At 39.3% G+C, this 20,106-nt stretch overlaps 1 protein-coding gene across 1 annotated transcript in view; it reads right to left on the reverse strand.

Moving 5' to 3' along the window:
• The window catches only part of tanc2b (tetratricopeptide repeat, ankyrin repeat and coiled-coil containing 2b), an 86,977-nt gene extending 70,331 nt beyond the window's left edge, over window positions 1-16,646 (reverse strand). The window contains exon 1 of the mRNA XM_087784077.1: window positions 16,536-16,646. The gene's annotated coding sequence lies outside the window, so the exon portion shown is untranslated. The remainder of the gene's footprint in view (window positions 1-16,535) is intronic.
• Window positions 16,647-20,106: the final 3,460 nt, after the last annotated feature.

Genomic DNA, 20,106 nt, shown 5'->3' on the forward strand with positions numbered 1-20,106 from the left:
AGTGATTCACAGCGCTGTGATAGACTCAACCGAGGAGAGAAAAAGTGGAAATAAATCAAATAATCTCAACCTCTGCAGAGCTGAGCCCGTGGAAGACTGCAGGAACAGTTAATCTAACCAGCATTCAGATGCTTCGACGTCATCATCGCAGCGGTGAAGGCGCGGCTGTATCGTACAGACATAAATCACAGGCTCATCTTCAGTTTGAGGAAGATCAGCGACGCACAGATTCATAAATCACACTGATATCAATAAGTGGAAGTGTCAAGCTTCGTCCCACGAGGCGAGTGGATCAGCATCAGATTCAGAAAATGCTGAAGGTTAAAAAAAAAGTTTTGAATACCATTTGATCATTTACTAATCTGTGAGAATGTTTTCACAGATCTGCTTCCACCTAATTGGAGTTTGTATCTACCTTACAGTAGAAACTCTCAGACTTCTGTCCGCGAGTGTTGGATTTAGGAATACAAGGTGCTAAAAACAGATTGTACAAGAACAAGTACATTAGATTGTGTTCAGCAAACATGATATGCATTTAGTCTCCTGGGTTCTAAAGTGCTAGTTGGCAGTAATCCACCCAGAAGAGGAAACCATTTTCCCCCCACAGACATCGTTGCAAGCAATGATTTTAATGCGTTTGGATCGTTCTGTAGCTGCGATCGGATGTTCACGTTTGGTTTCTGTTAGTCATCGGAGTGAAGGCGACAGGGAGGAAAATGTGAACGGAAGATTTAAACGTTCTAATGGAGAAGGACATGGGATGCGACGGGTCATGAGATCAGTTAGAAAATGAACATGATGTTTATTTAAAGCATTTTTATGAATCGTGGCGGCAATTGCAAAAGACAAGTCAAGATTACACAACTAGCTAATAACTAGCCAAGTACAACTAATGAAGAGTCAGATGGATCATCTTGAATTTCATATTTTTTATTTGATCTCGTACTAAATTAATACCAAATTATGGTCAGAGCATCTAAGATGACAGTTGGGTATAACTAACCTGACTTTATCGTGTTACTAGTTTCTTATGTTAGAATAATGAAAATATAACATTACAACATGAATACAAAACTTCAGGGAAGTCCCATCGTGTTTCAATGAATTTCGGGAATATTTCTGCCAACCTAATAATTCAATGTGGCCCACATATGGAGGTTTATTAGTAAAGTCAAAAATGGAATTTAAAATGTTGAAACACATTTTGAATGTATACATTTATATATATGTGTTTTAAATATTTTTAAATATTATTTTAAAAATAATTGAAATCAAATTGTTGTATAATGAAAGGTTGGATTATTTTCAAAATAAAATAATTATATATATACAATATACTTGACACGCCAATGCTTCTATATTGTCACGTGATTGTCTAGGTGCATAATTAGCTAAAGATTATTGATTATTACCATACGGAATTTAGAATGCTGAAATGTATAAAATAGTTTATTATCTTTTCATTATTGGAATAATAATATTGATTTTGCTTTGAAAGTGTTTATATATTTTTTAATTCAATTATTTAAGAAAATAAAAATTACCTTTCAATATACAGACAATGGAAAGCAATTATTTAATATAAATGAATTCAATCTTTTACATAAAAAAACGATTTAATTCACTTCTTTAAATTAATAATTAAATGCTTAAAATATATTTAGAAAAAAAAATAGCTCAACAGCAACAGGATGTTTATTAATGAAATGTCATTCAACTGGATGAATAGAAATGTAATTAATTTCAACTGTTAATATAAAAAAGCAAATGGAAGGGCATTTGGTATTAATTATGAATTATTTCTGGGCTTTGAGACCAGAAAAAGAGTTGGTGTGTCTTCTTGTGCACATGCTCTAACAATTGTGATATTTTCTAACATATAACCATCTGCACTAAACAAGTGTTGCTATGATCTCAATGGTCGTCTCAGGTGTCAGGCACAGTCAACATGCACGGGTCAAATTGCCCCGTGCAGCTGGTCGTCGATGGTCATCAAACAAATCTGTTTTTTTGTCATTTAATCGTTTTAAACATGTGTTAATAAAGCCACAATGGCATGCCCGGTGCCCTCTATCATATTGATTTTAGTTAAAAAAAACAAAAACAATAATAAGACACTGGAAAAACATGAGTCAGCAAAAAAAAACAAATTTCTAGACATCCTCCTGAGACAACAGAAATAGTTTGTGAGCGAAACATGATCACTGGAGCCTCATTCTTTGCCCGAGAGACATATTGGGTGTCGAGGTGTATTTTTAACATCCATGGATAAGTTCAAGTCAAACGTCCAAGAATCATTTATGGTTCGGAGAATATTTGATCCAATAGTCCATCATAATTTTTTTAAATCACTTCAAAATTGCTTTATTTTGACGAGTTATCAAATGTTCGTGTTAAACTGCTGAAAGCAACACAACTTCGACTGTATCCGACGTGACATAGTGGATCAGTATCTGCTGGTTAAAGGATTGAAGGAAACTAAATTGTCACCGCCTCAGCCCACGGGCCGTCTGCTGCCACTCCAGACTGACGTTTGATCGAAAAGTCCCATCAAGACCCCGCGAGTTACGAAGACCCAATTAGTGCGTTTGCTGGCCGGCGTCCTCAGATGGCAATTTGATGACCACCAATAAACGCCTGTTAGCGTTTGGCCGCGATGCGTCAATCAAACGGTTCTGGCGCCGACGAAAAAAAGGAGCTGCAGTTGACTCAGCGCCGGGCTTCAGATAAATTTAGGAAATTAAAATGTCTCAAGATGATGTTAAGTTGGAGCAGCGGCGACGCTGGCACAGGTTCCACTCTCACTTCAGCAGGCAGCACTGTGTGCCCGGCTTTAATTAAAAGATAATCATCGGGAGTTTTTCATTAAAGAAGCTTGTTTTTAACCATGTTGCTTCGCTTTTCTAGTGTCGGTATGAGAAACTCTTTGACGCAAAACCAGCTGTACAATCATTTATTTATTGCTCACCACAATCCCAGGGGGATTTTCTTGAACACAACGCTGTAAATACCTTTAACTTGCAGGTAGTTGTAGGGATGGGAACCAACAACTCATGCCATGGAGGAACCAGTTCTGACATAAACCATATGAACCAGACAACAAAAAATATATATATATTTTGGCGTCAATTTCAATGATGATACTCTTCGTAAGTTTGTTGAATGTTGGTTAGACTTTTAGACAATTTAGCCACAAAATAATAGCGACAAAACATACTTTGGACAATTAAAACGCACTTTTTATTTTACTTGAAATATCAGTTGTTTAGACGTTTTTTTAGACTAACTCTGGTGTTCTTTTAAGAGCACATTCTCCCACCGTTTGACACTAGTATCAAGGAAGAAACATCGACAACACTGATCAATTGCAAGCTGTAAGGTTAGGGAAAATTGAATTGACTACCTGTGTTTTGTTTATCTTTTTCCCCAGTTAATTCTGTAAAACAGACCTGAGAACAGCATGCGTCTTCTGTTTGACTGTACTCATGTGGCCTTCTGAAGTCATCGACACTATAAAACTCACCATGAATAAAAGGTTTCTGACAGCGAACCAACAATTATTATTTTCACTACACCTGACAAGTTCAATTATAAATATACAGTATCTTCGTGTTAATCCGGTCTTTCCCTTCATAAAAAATAAATAAAATGACCATATTTTCATGTCGTGTCAACACTTATTACAACACAATAATTTATACTCGAAATGAATGTTTTGTTTAATAACCATTTTCTCATCATATGTTTTTTTACATCTCCTCCCTGTCCAAAGCCAGAGTGTATTCTGTGCACCATTAGGAATTAATTACCCACCCTTGTAATAAGAGGGTCCAGGGGGGGGCTGGAGTCTTATCCTCGCTACTTACTGGTAAAACCAGCCACTTCATCACATGACAAGTATAGACGTATAATTACTCACACACTCCTACAGACGATCTAGAGTCCTCCGTTAACCTCAGTATGTTCTTGGAGTCCGGGAGGAAAGCGGAGTGTCATGGGGACGCCCACACAAAGGGAGAGATAAATGGACCAGACGAGAGACAAATTACAGCCTTCAGTCAGGATCAACCACTTCAAATAAACACTAGGATGCACCAGCATCAACCTATAGAAGCAGTACTCACGTGTGAGGAGCGATCGAGTGATACTAGCAGCAGTTGGGAACGACCGAAAACACTTGCAATGCAAACAGACCGACAGCTCATGGGTTTATGGCGACTGGGATTTCACTATTTTGCAGAGTTATAGATCAATACTTTCACTGCAAACCTCTGGGACGGTTAATTCAAAGTTATTTTAGCGTAATTAGCATGTAACCAGCGTGCAAAGACAACACATATGGCACAGCAGCAGGGACGCCTGGTAGCATTGGGGGGATTTAAATAGAACCCTTTCAACTGTGTCTCCCTCCGGGACCCCAGGTTTGTTCAGAACCACCCGGTTTTTTAGTGCCAATGGTCACAAGCAGCTGGTTCCTTCTCACAGCTCATCCGGGGCTCCCATAGGACAAGTGAGGTGTCGCAAAATAGGACAAGGAACCCACTGTAGTTCTGATTTACAATTGTATTCCAATGGTGATAACATACAACATGGTTTTTAAGGGAAGTGAACTGAATTAAACATGGAGTTTTATTAACATCTCAGATCGACCCTACCATCATTGCTACATTATATCTAACACAACTCTTCTGTAAAGACAATTATTACAGCTGTTGCGAGTAGATTGCGTGACTTAATAAAATATGATATAGGAGCTTAGATTGGCTGCTGTGCAAGTCAATCAAGTTGTTATTGCGCCGATTGGTTCATGACTTGATTGACATGCATAGCAGCCAATCTGAGCTCCCGCCTCTTCCATTGTACTCAAAAACAAAGTTAATATGAATCGGACTTCCCGACAGGCATTTCACGCAATTCAGAAAAAGGAGGAAGGAATTATAAGCTTGTTTTAACGAACAAAATCATGTACGTTTGATTACTTCAAGTCTTCCTTTACGAGAGTTACAAAACTCTTATCTTATGAATATAACAAGAATACGCACATGTGTTGTACATTCTAATGACTCTGATGATCAGACAAAGCGCTCAGTAGTGATTGAACAGTTTTATTCTCGTAAAACTTCATCAGAAGATGGTAATAAGCCACTGAAATATAAACATTTACACCGGAGCACATCTGAACTCAAGTGTGATTCAAGTCAGAAATGTTTAAAATTAACTGGACTGGTCCTGCAACATGGACCATGTGTATAAGAAAGTTCAGAGTAGACTGTACTTTCTGAGGAGGCTTCGATCATTTAACATCAGCAGGAAACTTCTCTGCATGTTCTACCAGTCTGTGGTGGCCAGTGTCCTGTTCTATGCTGTGGTGTGTTGGGGTGGAAATGTGTCCAAGAGGAGTGTCAACAGGTTGGACAGGTTGATCAGAAAGGCTGGTTCTGTGGTTGGAATGAAGCTGGACTCACTGGCGACAGTTGCTGAGAGGAGATCATTGAACAAACTACTGTCCATCATGGATAATGACAGTCATCCTCTCAGCACTGTCATCAGTGAGCAGAGAAGCAGAATGAGTGCACAAATGCTCCTACCCAGGTGCAAAACAAATAGACTCAAGGACTCATTCATTCCTTGTGCTATTAGATTGTAAAATTCTGAGTTCGGGGGCAGGAGTGCAGTGAGAGTATCTGGATGTTCTGTTCTATGTTAGTCTTTGTTATTTTTCTTTGATCTATGTTCTTTATCTTTAGACTTAGATTGTATCATCTTGTTCTTTCTCTTGATTTCTCTTTGTTTTTGTTCTTATTTTATTTTGATTTATTTATTTTTTTAAATTGCTGTATTTTCTGTGGCTATTGGAAAAAAAAACAATTTCCCGAAGGAGACTTCCGGAGGGATCAATAAAGTTTTTTACCTTACCTTAAACTGTAAGTCCAGTTTGAATTCATGTTTTCATGATCACAGAAAGGAGAATTTCAGGTCTTGTGCTTCATTTAAACATGGACATATTGAAATGGAGGCATAGAGAAAAGAAAAGTGCTCAAATTCGTGTGAGGCACAGATTCATTCATCTGAATATTTTTTGTGCACCTTTGGGTTTGAGTGTACGAGGGTTTTTAGTAGGAAATCAATGCAACTCTTAGTCCATGAGGCTCGTGAACTTGTCTGCAGTGGAGGATGAGATTTAACACAGGCTGACACTGAGCTTCAGGCCGGGTCTCATGGACATTTATGGGAGTTGCTCTCAGAGGAAAAGCATCTAAATATGAGGAAATATGCTTCTTACTGACTGCACTATTTGACTCTAGTTATTTATGTCAGCATTTTTATGAAGAGGATTAAATCCACACATCCTTCCATCATCACAGATTTTCAGTCCATTCATTGAAAGTCATACGAGTAAAGTATGTACTAAATTATGTTGAGCAAATTTAATGAAGGTAAATCTTTTTGACTTAAACATTATAAAGGTAGCTTGTGAAACGAAAAAGTGTAGACAATCCTGCACTAGAATATTTTAAACCTTTCTTTTTTTTTATTGACTGACCTTTGTGACACCACATCTATCCAGAGCAGGGTGGATCGTGACACGAATTGGATCCAATAAATGTCGAAAGTTCAAGGCTTTGTCTTGACAGATTGACTTATACAAACATATTAATCCTTTCTTTTTAATGGTAACGTAGCTTTTGTATTGTCAAGAAAATGGCGACACATTACGTACCGCTTATACAGGGGCAATTGTACGATATATTGCAATACTGTATTAGGATATAACCGTAGTATTTCTTACAGACTTGACTCTGGCAAAGCAGAAATTAAAGGCCGCATTAGATCGGAAAATTATATCAATTTCTTTTCTCACACCCCAAATCATGATCACTATTTTAGCCCATATTGCCGATTTCTAACCGACCGCAACCCTTATCTGGATTCCCCAAAACATGTCAAACTTTCTGGAACCAATATCATTGTGGTGAAGCTCCACTTTAGCTCAAAAGGTCGGTGCTGTCAGACTGACACCTGACTGCAACTGGCTGTATTTCAGCAACCTGAATAATGGAAAAGGTGGGACATAAAGGAGGTCAGAGAGAGACAGAAGGACCAGGACCGAGTCTCGTGTCTGGGGACTTTTTTAAATGGAAGGATGACTGGAATGGTGACGTGGGAACAATGGGTTGTGCATCACATTACCATCACAAACATTGATGGTCACAAACGGTGGCATGTTCAACTGCTATGGTGCTCGACGCTTGACAATTTCTCCGTCAGTTCCTCCAAATTGACACGTTTAACTCAATATTCATTTATTTTCCTTGCCAGCCTTTAGAAGAGAATGCGGAGCATTTCACTCTTTCATGAGACGATTATTATTCTCGCCACCTCCGCAGCCACGCAGGCAGACTATGTCGCTTTTGTCAAAGTTTACTACCATGCAATCAAGGCGGAAGAAAAGAACCAGTGTGGTGAGGTCAGAAGCCAAACATGAGTCAGCGTTTTCTGCCAGAGCCGCCGCTAGCCTCTTTAGCAGGAGAGAGCACAGTTTAATGGGTCTGCTCCTCACTCCATTTGCTGAATCGCTCAGACCACAGTGGCTTACTTGTCGCCTGGCGAACAGCTGACAGAAATCGTTTGTCTTCCCTCGCAAACATTTAAAGGAACTACAGGCGTAATGAATCTGGATTTAAATGGTGTTTAAGAGTCGGGTTATAAGACGGCGGAGGGGTTCCAGCTTCTACTTGTGGCTGATGCTGCACCACGTGGCTTTGGATAAACGAGTCCTGAAAGAAAAATCGCAACTTGTTTTGAGCCCGGGAACAATTTCACGGACGACCGGTCACACGGTTATTTCATCCATTCCCAGATAAACATATTGACCTGAACTTCAGAGGACGGCTATAACGGCCCACAGAGTTCAGCAAACAGTTCTAAAAGCCTTTTTGTATGTACGCTGTGCCCATTCTCCACGTCACGGTAGTGCACTGCAACAACCCTCAGGCTACTTGTCAAGTTTATCTCCGTCTCACGACCCACCGTGTGAACTGAACCAATCAATCCAGGTAGATGCGTTACAATCTCTGAACACACACAGGATCAATATAGATCTATTTAACATAGAAGGCATCGAGATGTAAATCACAAACCTTCACCACTTCTGGAATTTAAACATCTCGGTGTCGAAAAACCTTTAATGACTCACCAACAGCAGATGAGAAGACTCCAAATCTTGCTTTCGTGATGAATCCCCCAACGGTCCCATAACTGTGGGGTGATAACAACAACCGAGGCGAGCGGTTCGCAGGAAGACTCAGATCTGACAAGGCTTTGTGACGCAAGAAAGACCAGTCGTGAGGCAGCAGAGTGAGACAGAGGACATTTGTCACGACCACGGGGAATGAATCTGACATAAAGTGGTGTATTCAGAGCCGTGATGCTCTGCCGCAGGGCCCCTGAGCAACCCTGACCAACGTCATTATGTCATTTGGTGAAGAGTTCAAGTTTGAGGTCCGGTTCGTGCTGCTGACTGTTTCCGTCTTCCAGGAGAAAAATTCAAGTAATAAATACAGTTTCCATTAAATTATGACCATCTGCCTGAAAAAAACATAGAGGTGTTCCAAGTCAGCATATTCAATTAGGTTTGAATACATAACAAGTGTATAATAACAACGAGTCCTTCAGTACAGCTCAGACACAATGCAAAAAAGCATGACTGTATTATCAATTCATGAGGTTTGCAGTTTCTGCTACGCCAGACGTCTTATGCAACTGGTCCTTTGTCTGTCGATGGTTGTGGGCCGACAGGATTGGCATGAGCCCACTCTCCAGGTACTGTCACAGCCGTTCAAACCACATTCCACAAGGTAATTATAGGATTTGAAATGTGACAGCGAAAAAGAAAGTTCACAAAAGGTATGCACAGATTTTGGAGACAAAAAATAAGGGAATCCGATTGTATGGTTTGTTTAAATCGTGCTTCCGTTCGTCTTAATTTCAGTCAAGAGATCCTGATTACACCTTTGATGACGGTGACATATACAGTTATTGTGACAACATTAAGGTTTTTGCTGTGAAATCCTTTGTTTTTCCTTCAATAAATGTGTGTGTGTGACCAACACAACAAAGTTACCTCAGTAATAACTTTGCCATTAGAGTCACTGTGAGTCAACGGCTGGCGTTGACAATTGAATCAAACCCTAGTGCTTCGCTATGAAATCTCAACCGGGGCTTAAACATATTGCCTCGTATCATGAAGGGACCATTTGGTGCCAATTTGAGAAACAAACCCTCAGACAAATTGGCTGATTTAGACTGGAGACTTAAGTAATTCTCCACAGACTATATTCGCCCATTTATTCTGGAAATAGAACAACAGAACCACTCTGTGGAGCCAATTACTATAGCCAAGAAAGCCAAACAGAGAAGCACCTTGTTATTGCCGTTTAATTTAGAGAACATTTGTTCCACACGAAGACAAGCAAAATGATTTTGCTTAAGAGGTCGTACTTTTGATTTTTATTGCCCATCTGATTCACAAGAAAGAACAGGTGCTGCCACAGTGTTCCCCTCAACTCACACTAGATGCAGATTCTGGTGTAAATACTATTTGAATCATTTGATTCTAGTTCTTAATACAACTTTAGATTAACTACCTTTAATAGGCCTTATTTGGTGGAGATTTCAAGATCTGTTCATAGGCTGAGGAGATTTGGCCAAGATTGATTTTTACATTATAATTCCTTTATAGTAAGACTTTTTTTAAATGTGGTCCAGTAGAATAGGTGAAATACAGGGACAAAACCCAGTATCCTATATCCCCATGTGTGAAGATCTAGCACTTGAGCGACTGATATTCCTTCATCTAGGTTGTTGTTGTAGACTACGCATGTTGAGAGCACTAACCAAAAAGGTGTGTTTGATCAATCATTAACATTAATTAAAATCCTAAAGTTCTCTCAGTGTCATATAATTCGCTTGAGGTAGTAAATTGTGTTGTGTATGTTTGACTCTATTTGGCAAAAGATAAAAACGCATAAACCACAGCAAATGGTACGACGGCGCTTGAGGCTAAAACAGAACAATAAATCACTGAAAACTATAAAACATCTGAAAGTAAAAGAGATGTCTATGAAACTGAATCATTCTTCAGTGGTTTTATGTTATCAAAGCTTAAAAGTTACCAGACATTATTAAATTGTAATGAAAAAAAAAAATCAAAGTTCTGTTTATTTGGCTTCTTATTGTTAGGAAAACAAGTGAACCCTGGCTTCCTACGTCTTCTTAGCTGGTTTACAGGAATGGCATAATAAAGTTTCCATAGAAGTGGCATCAAGGCTCCACAGGGATGTTCTGCTGGATATCAATTAGTGGCTCATTAGTGGGTTATAGACCCCAGTCCCAGCAGCTTCCTGCGCCCCACTGTGACTGGCCGACCCCAAACCTTGAGAGACCGTTAACAATATAATTGAGGATTTCAATCTTTTACGGCTCGATGGAAAATAGCGGTATGGAAACTATTGTTGTAGTCGACCTAAGAACTGCGGGGAATTCAACAGAAACATTTAAGGCATGATTTTTGAAAACAGCATTTTAGCATCAATTAAAGTAACAGCTACCAACAAGATATCTTGAAAAAACTAACATGCCAAAATAAGCATTAACTAGTAATGATGAAAAAGAACCATCAGCTTTTTTTAATGTCTTACTTGATCCAAAAAGCAAGCAGGGTTTTATTAATTCCTGGCATGCAAATAACTAAAATGATATAAATGTCAAGTCAACAGCCAAAACATTAAACTATGTATCAAATTGACAATTCAATAAAACACTTAAAAAGATCAGGCAAGCCAAGAGTGACAAAACATGTTTCAACCACCAAAGAAAAGCATTTCACGTGTACCAACATTACACGATTCAAACACACTTTGGATCAGAGTGAAAGTATGATGCAAACAACATGTCCGTCCTGGCTCGTAGGGATTCAATGTTCTGCCAGCTTTTGTCTCCCCCTTGCTTTGATATTCTGTTCGACATCGTCTAGGTCAAATATCCCCGACATAAAAGATGACTAAACAGACAGTTAACATGTCACTACTGCTTGAGGAACAAGGTCAATTAATTTCTCTCAGAGCTGAAGTTAATTCCCGGCACAAAGAACACGAGTCAACAATGCAGCGAGCAAGGAAATTGAAAACCTTGAGGGGCGATGAAAGTGTCAACCTTGTCAATCACCTCGAAAACCGTTGTTTACGTCGCCCCTTCTGTCCGGGTTCCCGGTGAAAATAGCTCATTGTCATTCATTTGTTCCCAAAGCATAAAGGTTGTTTTTTTATAAATTCAGCTGCCTGAACAATGGGGTCCTTTCTTCTCCCCAAACGACAACAGACTGTCGACTATTCTCCAAAGAGAAGTCTTGACAGTTTGTAATGAAGTTACAGGCAGTTTACATCACAGCGCAGAAGAACATCTCCCACTTCTGGATGAACAGAGCAGCTATTTAGACATGACAAGGCAACAGTGTCTCCACAAACTCACACCAGCGATCGGATCGTGTTACGGAGAATGAACAGCAGAGAGCGTCTGTCTGGTGCACAGCCTTTTTTTAGCACTTGAGAGTGACAGATGACCAGCTTGTTCGTCGCATCAGCCTCGGTCAACAGAGGTGCACGAAGCAGCCAACATTTCTATCTGATCTTCAATTTAACTTTCGTCACCACTACGGACGTCATTTAATTCCATAAAATGATTTCCATAACCTTAACCTTTTAAACATATTAATTATACTTTTAATCAATACATTCATTCAAACAGAGGCCAACCTAAGGTTATGTAACGATCAATAAATCAATTTCTAGTTGATTTAAGGGCCTCGTACAACTATAGGTACATTTTCTTTGTACAAATATAATAATTAAAATAATAACCATGAAAAAATGGATCTTAAGAGTTTAATTTAGGGATTGAAATCCAGATAATTTTCATGTTTTCTTGATAATAACCACTTAAGTGTTTACATCGATAGACATTGTACTTCCATGTTTTATATGCCGTCTGTCACATGATACACACAGAAGTTACTTCTTGTTACAAAACTAGCATTTGTGTAATAACTATTCATAACCTTTAAGACAAGGGATTAAGATAAGATAATAGCTTGGATAAGGATTTTAGATTATGGACTTTTTATTGGATCAAACAAACTCTCAAACAAAAGTCTCAGAAATGTCTGACAATGTATAAGGAATTGCATATGCACTTCAAGACTCACAATAAAAAGCAACATTCTGGTGAATAAAACAGTCTTATCTAGACAACAGTATCGCCAAAATACTTATAACATACAGTTTTCTTTCTTTGTCCAGAGTCACAGGAGACAGTGGTAGATTCATTGGACTGCATCCTGGTCAGCTTGTCAGTGATAAACTACTATATATATTCATAGACTCCAGCCTTTTTTGACCATAATGGTGTCAAAGGTCACAGTGAGCGCTCTCAGAAAAAAAAAAAAAAAAGGTTATTGATGGCAACTCTGCATTCATAGGCAGCTGACATTTATCTCAGCTTCCCGGGAGGAAACATCAGAGGGAGGCTGATCACATCTCCGTCGGCTGTCAGTGCCACCATCGTGGCAGAATCTGTCAGCGTCATGTGTTGCGAGAAGGCGTCCGCCAGACTTGTGTCGGTCCAGAGGAGCGGCTCACTTTGATTCCACTCATGCTACACTGCAGCAATAAGCTAAAAGTCTCCAGTCACGGTGATTTAAAGCACTGGGGGAAAGTGTGAGATGCCACTTCCAGAAAATTGTAAGAGCAGAAATGACTGACTCAGCTGGAGTCGGCCGATTGTGTATGTCGTGGTTTTCGCTTGTTATTCCGATGAAAACAATAGAAATCTCTCGTGTGTTATACAAGATGAAAAGTATTATTTGGTTTACGATTAGATTGCACCAAGAAAGATTGTGAGGTTTGCTTTATTGTTGAACTGCTGGATTCATCTGCGACTTCATCTATACTTTTTCTGTTTCTCCCTTTAATACCAACAGGGTCAGAGAGTCTGTAGTAATGCCTCAGAGGCCCTGTTTTCAACAGTGATACAATAAGTAAAACATCTTCTTTTGGTGTCTTCGAGCAGAACTCACACATAGCTAGAGGCTTTCTTCAAAAGTCAACAGTAAACCCTGATCAGGGGAAGCTGGTTTCATTAAAAAGTAAAGCTCTAAAGGCATCAAGGATTCACAAATAAAACATCACAAGTTGCATCATCAAACGCTTTTAATTTTCCCTTTCAAAGTATCTCTTGCAGCATTAAGGAGCAATGATCCAATGGGTCTCAGTGCATTTTTGGTTCGTATGACAAAATAAATTGAAGAGTTTTGGTTCTAATATAAACGTCACTAAGCGGACTGAAATAAAACAGAATCCGGTCCTTTATTTTGGCTTTGGTTTCATTTTTCTTAATGAACACACTTGTTATTCTGAAATACAGACATTTTACATGCATTTTTTTAAGTGAAATTTGGCTCAGTGTATTGCCAGATATTTTGTTAATAAATGCTGACTGGTGGTGGTTCTGAGGGCGGGAGGTCTTGCCAGAAAGGGACGGGGGTGGCTTTATACTTGAGAATGCAAAATAATGAGAATTTTAATTCTGTATTATCAGTTTATAGTGTCAACTAAAAATGTATCACAATAAAATAGTGTGTTTTATGAGGCAAAACAATTGTAAAAATTGATTTAATCTAAAAAGAAAGTTTATTTTTCGTTGCAAGATGAACATCTATTTAAGACATTTGTTTAAGCAGCATAGGTATGTTGCCTCAAGTTTTCATATCACTTTTGTATTTAGTTCTATTGTATCAACTTCCTAAAACTAAGGCAATTTAGATTGAAGACTTTTTTGGCTTTCGCCCAAAGCATTGTCTCTTTCTGAAGTTGCTACATGAACCGTAACGTGCCTCCGCTGCCGGAGTCCTGGCTGCAACTGCTTCACCGTTTTGTTAGTTCCGCTATTGTGGTTTCACTATAATCGGCAAGTTCTTACTTACTTATTATGTGTTCAGACTTTAGACTGTCTGATTTAAGATATACGACTTTTTAAGGATCTGCCAGAGCCATGCAAGTGTATGATTTCCCAGTTTCAAGCTCATTGCCATTAGAAGTTACATGTAGACATTGTTAGTGCATTTCGTGGCTCAATCGTTCATCTAAAAGTTGTTTATTAATTTAGCCCATCATAAATGTAACTGTTGAACTAAATATATCTTCAGTCACACCATTAACTCATTGTGCACCGGCGTTATCACAAGACGTCCTGATAAAGTGCTGCTCAAAGGAGCCAGGCTAGCGAGACAAGGAACAAAGAGCGACGCTGAGATCACAGAGAAGTTTGAACAGTTGAAACTGTTCCGAACTGAGCCGACAGCCAGTATAGCGGTGCGACAGCCATCATCGCCGGTCTTGTGCAAAGATACAGATCGCAGCTGATTGATATCTTTATCATGGACCACCGCGTTCAGACAAACAATTCTATTTTTACACCGACAGCTGTGCTAGCCTGTAAATCTGGAGCATGTTAGAACGCCGTCGCTGACAGATCTTAAAAAAACATCGTGGATTCAAAGAGTCCTTCTCCATCAGAGGGAAATAAATGTTTTCCTCTAACCAACAACGGCCATTACACAGATTAACCGCCTTTGTTGAAACATACAATTAGCGCATAAGTCTGTGTGGAAGAGCAGCAGATGTCAGATAACAGGCTGTGGCTGTAGTGTTGGCCTGCAGCCATATGACAAGTAGCAACAGCTTCTAATGTATAAACCTCCACATTTCATCAGGTCTGGTTTGGCAGACGTCCCCGACCCCTTCAGACTATGACAGTATATACGATGTACGACAGCTACTGATGGATTGAGCAGACGAGCACAGTCCAAGATGAACAAATATCTTTGTGCTACCTTCCGTGACCACCAATGTTATGCTCAACAACGTAAGAACACGCACAATTGTGGTCAAGAAGTTAACAACAGGACAATCTAGAATTAGAGCATTAACTTTTGAATATAAAACATAATAAATTATAATCTTGTGAAGGGTCGTGTCAGGGAGTCCAGTCAAGCACACATACCAGTAGGAACTGTTGGGTGTCAAAAGGTGTCAGCTGGGATGGTTAAGCATCTTGTAAGAATGTGACCTGGTCACTCGAGGCACATGCAACTGACGACACGTCACACCAGGACCCGTCGTAGACATAACAGATGGACTCGTGAGTCAGGGAATCAAAAGAATGTGTTCACTCTGACATAAGTACAAACAGAGGGAAAGGAAAGAGTCACCAGAGCACCTGCGTCTAGACCTGGATCGCTGGAAGGTTTTAGCCAGTAGTGAAAGGTTTCAATCTATACGCTGGCCCCTTGTCAACTGCATAAAACAGGATTTTCTACATCTTAAGGCAAGTTTTAATTCAAGACTACTCACATGTATCAAATGTTGGAGTCTTTCTCTCCAAGACGCAGTAAGTCCCTCATCATGACCATGTTTTCAACTTGTTACTTTATAAGGTTCTCCCCCGTCTGAAATCTCGCGAATGAGAGGTTACGAAAGCGAATTCCATTATGACATAATAATGGTCTTCACTCCTCCTCCAGAGAGCTGGTATTGATGACGCACAGTGACAAACCTCTATGATTGACCAGTCACAGCAGAGTGGGTGTGGTTATGCTAAAGATTTGAACCCAAGAAAAACAGAGTTTTCAGTGGGCGGGGCTTAAGATCATTTTCTAATGTAAATATTTTAATGAAAAGAGAGTTTTATACAAAAAGACACATACAGTCGAGTACAATAGAGTCCAACATCTATTTAAGTCAACACATTACAGTAGTTGACCTTTTAAGACTTTGTGGAGACACTAAACAATTTGAATTTCAACTTAATATAAATAAATGTTGCCAGATAATGTAAGATTTCAATCTAACATACACGTTTTTTCATATTAACTTATAAAATTGGATTTTAAAACATTTAAATATAGAGGTTTTTGAATTCGTTGCCCATTTTGAAGACTTTTTAAGGATTTTCGGGGATTTCATTTCCCAGCCAAGTGTCTTTTCCATTTAATTGGTTAAGCTTGTTTCTAGTTCACCGCACCACTTACATCAAGCTGAAGGTACTGACCACTGCAGACTGTGGACACATGAAGCTGCAGATTCATCATATGAGGAATAATGTAAAAACAAGTTAAATAAGAGCGAATTGATATTTAATCATGAGGTTGATGCTTTAAAAAATTATTATTACGTCAGTGAGCTGATGGAAAATGAAAAGCATTCACATGTGTGTGTACATCGTGTACCGACTGAACGAATACACCGTATATAAAACCTGATAATAAAGAAAAGTCAATAGAAGACACATGCTATGTAAGGCGTCTGACAATAGAGGCTTGTCATCCTCCCCTGTTTTAAATCTTATTAAACATGTTTTTTGTTGGCGTCAAGCGTCTCCAACATGTGCCTCAGTCCAGGTAATACAAGAGAGCAGCTCACCTTTTCTTCAGTATCACATCCTGGTGCGGTGCTGCAGACCCCCGTCCAGGAGCCCCCCGCACCTTCCTCGACCCCCCGAGTGACTGCAGCGAGCGCCGCAGCTGCTGAGCTCAGTCCCGACGTCCGCCGGTGCGACTCCCATGAGTGTGTGCGGCAGAGGCCAGGCGGCAGCCGCTCGTCCCGGGCGGTGTTCGTGGACGTGCCCGGTTCCCCGGTCGTGGATCTGAGTGAAGTGCACGGTGCCACGCAGCGCCGTGACAAGATTCTGCCAAGATTAAAGTGCGCTAGTGTGGCGGTAGGGAGCACTTCCGGCGCGCCCTTTCAAAATAAAACCATCGACGGTGAAGCCGCTTCCTTGAAAAAAAAAAAAAAAGTTATTTGATCGTTTCAAATTCCTTTTGAAAGTTTTTCGCAGCACAAAGATAATTATATTGACCAGCATCACAAAAAAAAACATGTTTAACTTTAGGCATGAAAGTCATAACAGGTCTAAAACTAAACATATCTGTTGGTTGGGTCCAGGTCAACACAGATTTGGTTTCAAACACACCAGGGTCGATATACAAACTACAAATAGTATTTTATTCACTAAAAAGACAACATTAGATTCAAGATCTTGTAATTATACAGCTATAAATGATAAGAATTCAGATTAAGTCAACACTTTTTCAAGTAATCCAGAATTGATATAACAATGGCTACTATTTTAAATTTAAAATAATCAGTAAAACATCATAATAAAAAAAATTGAAGAATAATAAACACAAAGATTATTATTTAAAAAATGTGTTTGGACAATCCCTTTACAGTTCTAGGACTTTGTTCCAATCCATTTCTGCAAATGCAAATCTGCACTTTCACCAAAACCAACAGTCATAATACTGAATTCCAAATGAAACCATCAAAGGCAGTTTGGGCCACAATATCATGGGATTAAAAAAACAACACAATTGTAGGGCTGGAGAAAAAGCTTGAGGAGGAGCTCCATGGTCAGTGAAGGCATGCCAGTATGTTGGTGTGGTGGAGGGTAAGGGAATAGAGATGGGGACTGTCGACTATAAACAGACTTTGGATAGAACCTCAAAAAAGCTCCTCCCCTCTGGAGGGCACTGAAGAACTCTGAGCCAAAACAAACAGATTCATGAACGGTTTACTCCCCAAGGCGTTTCTGTGATGAATAATTAACTGTACCCGGATTCACACTCTACATCCGCAACTAATATTATGATCACCCCAGGACGGCTTGTTTTATATTCAGAATTCTGCGGCGGATTTCTCCTCTGCTCCTCATCTGTATTCCTGCCCTGAACGCCGTCGGTTTTGTGTGTTGTGTTTTCAGTGAAACACGTCGTGTAACAATCCTCGTGTACATGAAGATATTACTGATTCTTCCATTCATCTCATTTCCGAAACCCACTCAGCAGTGAGAGCTGATCACAGGAACAAACATGTGGGGGGTAGAGTCAGGATTAATGAATTATTTATGACGAAAGGAGGCACTAATACCTAAATCATTCATAATTATCTCAGAGAGTCACGGTCCATGTCGATCATAATCCAATTCCTCTTAAGTGTAAAAATCGATGGTCTCCCTTTCCCAGACCTCTTTTTCAATTAAACAATTAAGAACTTGTCACACTTAATTTGAAGATTATTCTTGAGTGAAAAATGATTAAGGTACTTAAAACATTCTTGCTTAAATACAACATAAATAATATCTCAGATACTCCCAAGAGAAAATACCCAAAAACATCATGTGTGTTAGAGGATTTTAAAGATTGATTCCTAATGGGGACGTCTTAAGCAATTTAGTGTATATAATACAAACAGCCCTAGTAAAACATCTTCTATTTCCTTAACTTCCAGTCATTATTTTAACTGCCTTACTTTCGTGTCCGTTATTATAATCATCCTCAGGTTGCCACGCCCCTCGCGCCATAAAGTCACTGTGCACATCCTCCAACACCCCCTGCACCTTTTACAAACAGGTGTAAAGTAAGAGCATGTCTAAACAACAACAGCTGCTAAATCAAAGAAATAAAACACCACTTTTTTATTTTTAGATTCCAGGGTCCGTGTTAATGTTTGCAACTTTACTATTGAGCTGAAGGTTAAATATTATTTAGTTACATTTGTATCTCTTTTCAAACATGTGTTTGTGGTGTGACTAAACATGGACTTTTGTGAGAGAACACAGAAAAGAAGCTAGAGGACTTGTTTGTTCACTGAAACCCCCACCACACACACACACACACACACACACTTACACCCGGCACGATAAATACCTGAGGGAAGACCTCGGCAACTTGTGTTGTACAGAACATTCATCTCCTATGGAGCATCTGTATCTGCATGTACGGTGCTCTTATACCCGTAGAGGGGGATCTGTAAGTCTATAAGCAAAAACCCACAACACTGTTTTTCCGCCCCTTAATTTTGTCTTTGTCTTAAATTAAAGAATGAAAAGTGAGTGAGTAGCGGGTGAGGTGAGATTAATGGAGGCTGACTGAAGAATGTAGGGAGATCAGAAATGTTTGTGTGTGAGTTAAATCCAGCCCCAGAGACTTTCTGTGCTCGTGAGATAGCTTTAGCCAGTGTCTGGATCCAGTCCTTTCACGTTTGCATTTATCATCTCAGTAGTATCTGGTGATTTTCTACTTCAAACGTATCAAACATCTCTATTGATCTAATCCTCGACCCTCAATTCTTTGCCAGATACAACAGAGTTATCAGAGAGAAGCAGCCAGCCATCCCCGTTATCACTGCTCTGTCTGAGGAATCCTAAGATGTTCCCAAACAAAAGCTGAGTTGAAATCTGTCTATTTGGTCCATCCACTGACACCAGATGCACCTGGAAAACCATCAAAGTATGACATCATAAACCACTTTCAATGACTATTTTACGGACAAGAAAATGATTGTTAGTCACTGAGATCATCACCATGTATCTGACCTTTAGCTTGGTTCTGGGTTTTCTATTGCTTTTGTGTGTTATCTTATTTCATTCTTTTATTCTGTACTGTCGCCACAAAAATCCATGTTGTGTTTACATCACTGGCAATACAAGTTTCTAATTTTGATTCTGAATAAGAAGTTACTAGCTCACCAGCCAATACACCTCCAAATCACTGCCTTCCATGCCTTCCAGACTTCTTGTTGCACTGCCAGGAAGACAACTGAACTTACATTGGGCGAGTGTACTGCACTGACTAATAATGTAATCTTCAAACTTCTACTAGCAAAGTCCAAATAGACACATCCTGAATTTTTTTTTTTTTTAAGTCACACAGCAGATAATATGATCTCCTGCTTAGCTTTTTCAACTTGACTTATTTATAGTAAACATTTTGGAAAAACAGTTATAATGATACAGCAAGCAACTGCCATCTCCATGGTAACATGTCATTAGAGGTAAAAATGTTGAGGATGTTAGCAAAGCTCGACCTCGCAACATAGATAATTGCCTTCATTTTTCACATCGATCTGTCGCGTCAGCCGATAAACAAAGTGATCCAAACTCATTTTCTTTTCATTACTAGGATTATGATGTAAGAATTCTAAAATGTGATTG

This window comes from Callionymus lyra, chromosome 2, assembly GCF_982586985.1.
Source record: "Callionymus lyra chromosome 2, fCalLyr1.hap1.1, whole genome shotgun sequence".
NCBI lineage: Eukaryota > Metazoa > Chordata > Actinopteri > Syngnathiformes > Callionymidae > Callionymus > Callionymus lyra.